We start from the raw sequence: 2,853 nt of genomic DNA on the forward strand, positions 1-2,853 counted from the left end.
CTTGTAAATATGATCTGAATATTTCTAATGTGTTATTTATTTTAATGTTGAGAAATAATAAAAGTTTGTTTAGAGGGATATATACAAATGACTATAAAACGACGCCAAACATACTTGAAAGAAAAATACTTTACACAAATTTATTTTCCTACACGGAAAAATTTTGCCCAGATATTTTTAACATAAGAATTAATTTTACTTCACTGCAAAACTTCTAAGCATTGCTGTAATAATGATATAACAATAACTTATATGCTTGTGTAGAGTTTTGCAGTGGAGTAAAATTAATTCTTGTGTTGAAAATATATACGTAGAATTGTGACCTGGGCTCGAACTCAAGCTCTTTGGTTTTAAACCCTGTCAAAAATATTTACATCAAATTTTACATAAAATTTTATATAAAAATTTTGAACTATCGCATATAAAATTTCAAATGGACGAATAAAATTGTAAAACTTTACGTAATATTTCACATAAAATTTTACATCTTTACGTACAATTATACGTCAAATTTTACGCAAAGTTTTACAATTTAATTGATTTATGTAAAATTGTACACGTAAACGTTCTAAATTATTACACAAAATTTGATGTAAAATTTGTTGTAAATATTTTTAACAGGGAAGACTTATCTCTATTCATACAGCTAAATTTTCTGCTCGAAAACGCACTATAACATCCGCAAGGATTCTCAAGCTTAAATTATACGTATATATGTGTGCCAATTTAAGGCTGAGTACTAAATGCTCGAGTCCTAGAAGTCGACAATTTATTTTAGAGGCTATAACTACGTACCAGACCAATTAATTTAGTTACTTAAATCATTGAATGCATGAAAATGCCCGCCTATTGCTTGCCAAACTTTTTGCCAGACAGGTTAAATACTCGCTAATATAAATTTGACATAGGAAAAATAAACGAAGAGCCGCATCTGTTCAACATTATTCACTCAATTTCCAGGGGCGATCGGGAAATACATATTACTAAATGCATCAGAAAAAAGTTTGAATTTGTGTGCTGATAAGTTAAAAATTGTTGTTCGGGTTGAAGTTATCTTTACGCTTTAACATATTTCGATTATTTTTTAAAAACTAGCGATTTTTCACTTTTTCAACATCCCTACAATATACGCCAAGCAGTCAATTTCAATTATCCAAAGTTTTACCTATTAGAATATATATATATATATATATATATATATATATATATATATGTGTGTGTGCGTGTGTGTGTGTGTGTGTGATTTTCTATGATATCGGAGATAAAAATTTTACTTTTTGCTTATACTGTGTATATATATTCTATACGTTGTACCTGACTCCCAAAAAAAAATTTCAGCGTCATTCCTTCATTTAGCTTTGAGTTCTAGCTGGTAAAAGTTGAGGTTTCAAGCAATTTTTGCATTTTTTGTCTATTTTTAATGATTTAAAGCTCATAAGGGATGCAATTTTAACTAAAACTATCCAGATAGTTTTTATGTGAAATTTTCTGAATTTTTTAATACAAATACTTTTAAAGCCCTATATATATCTTAAGGCTACCTTATTTGTATTTTAAACCTTAAAATATGAAAATCTGAATGTTTGATCCAGACTCTGACAACCTCAATACAGTAAAAGATACCTTTTTATAGTAAAAAGTAGCTGTAAAGTTTCAGAATGGGCCTGACCTTCTACTAGAAGTTATGTAGAAAACAAACATGATATAATGGCTAATAAGTAGTTTAACATACAAATTTGACGCTTATAACCTAGTAGATTTGATGTATCGGTTTATAGTTACAAATATTTTTACGAAAATCGAGAAAAAGTAAATATATTATGTCTCTTCAATTACAAAAATTAACTTAATTATCCACTGACTTTGAAAAATTATGATCGAGTGCATGATGTATGTTCTAATTTTTTGCAAGAGATACAAATATATTTACGATTTCTTGACTTCGGTAAGAATATTTGTAACAATAAAATCAAGTTCTTTCATTGCAAGATCCCGTACAAGTTTTGCAAAAAATTATAAAATTTATTAAAAACTGAATTTTGTTGAATAAAATTTTAGATTTTACGCGAGTATATCGCGCTCTCCCACTCTTCATTTTAACGCTCCGAGCCAAAGCTGAGCTCATACAGCAGCGCCATGAGCCAGCTAGCAGCGGCAGCAGAAGCAGTGATAGAGCGAGGAGAGCGCGCAACACGCGCGTATACCTGTATAAAGAGCAGTGGCGCGAAAGAAGGAGTAGCGAGCACCAGCGGTGCGGTGCGCGCATCAGAATATGTTGTTGTGAATGATGTATGTAGACATCGTTTGCGCATAAGTAAGCTAGCCTAGTTTAACTAGGTAGGGGATATGCGCCCATAACTTTTGATTAAGGCCATAAAAGTTGCTGAAACTGTAGGATTTATTGCAAAATAACAAAATAAGAGGCCAAATCGTTAAAGCTGTTGATCGTGACATATGCATCTATTCCAAGTTCAAAAAACCAATCAATATTCCGTATATAAGCAAACATATTGATTCTATGACTTATTTTTCCAAATGATGGATTTGGGTGGATGCCGAACATGAAATGTACTCACAATAAAAGTCATATATCGACGCTCGAATTATGTAACCACAAATTTAGTATTAGGAATGATTTTAACCCATTTATAAATTTAGAAAAATTAACACAACAATATATCGTAGAAGCTTGGGTAAAAGTTGAAGGATCTAGACTTTATTATTTCAAGAAGAACCAACATATTTTACGAACGGATTTATATAAAGGAGTAATGGATTATTTAAGTAAAAAAATAGCAATGAAAATTTAAAAATTGATAAAATGGTTGTTTTGCCATCAACATTCTCAGGAAG

This window comes from Nasonia vitripennis, unplaced genomic scaffold, assembly GCF_009193385.2.
Source record: "Nasonia vitripennis strain AsymCx unplaced genomic scaffold, Nvit_psr_1.1 unplaced0003, whole genome shotgun sequence".
NCBI lineage: Eukaryota > Metazoa > Arthropoda > Insecta > Hymenoptera > Pteromalidae > Nasonia > Nasonia vitripennis.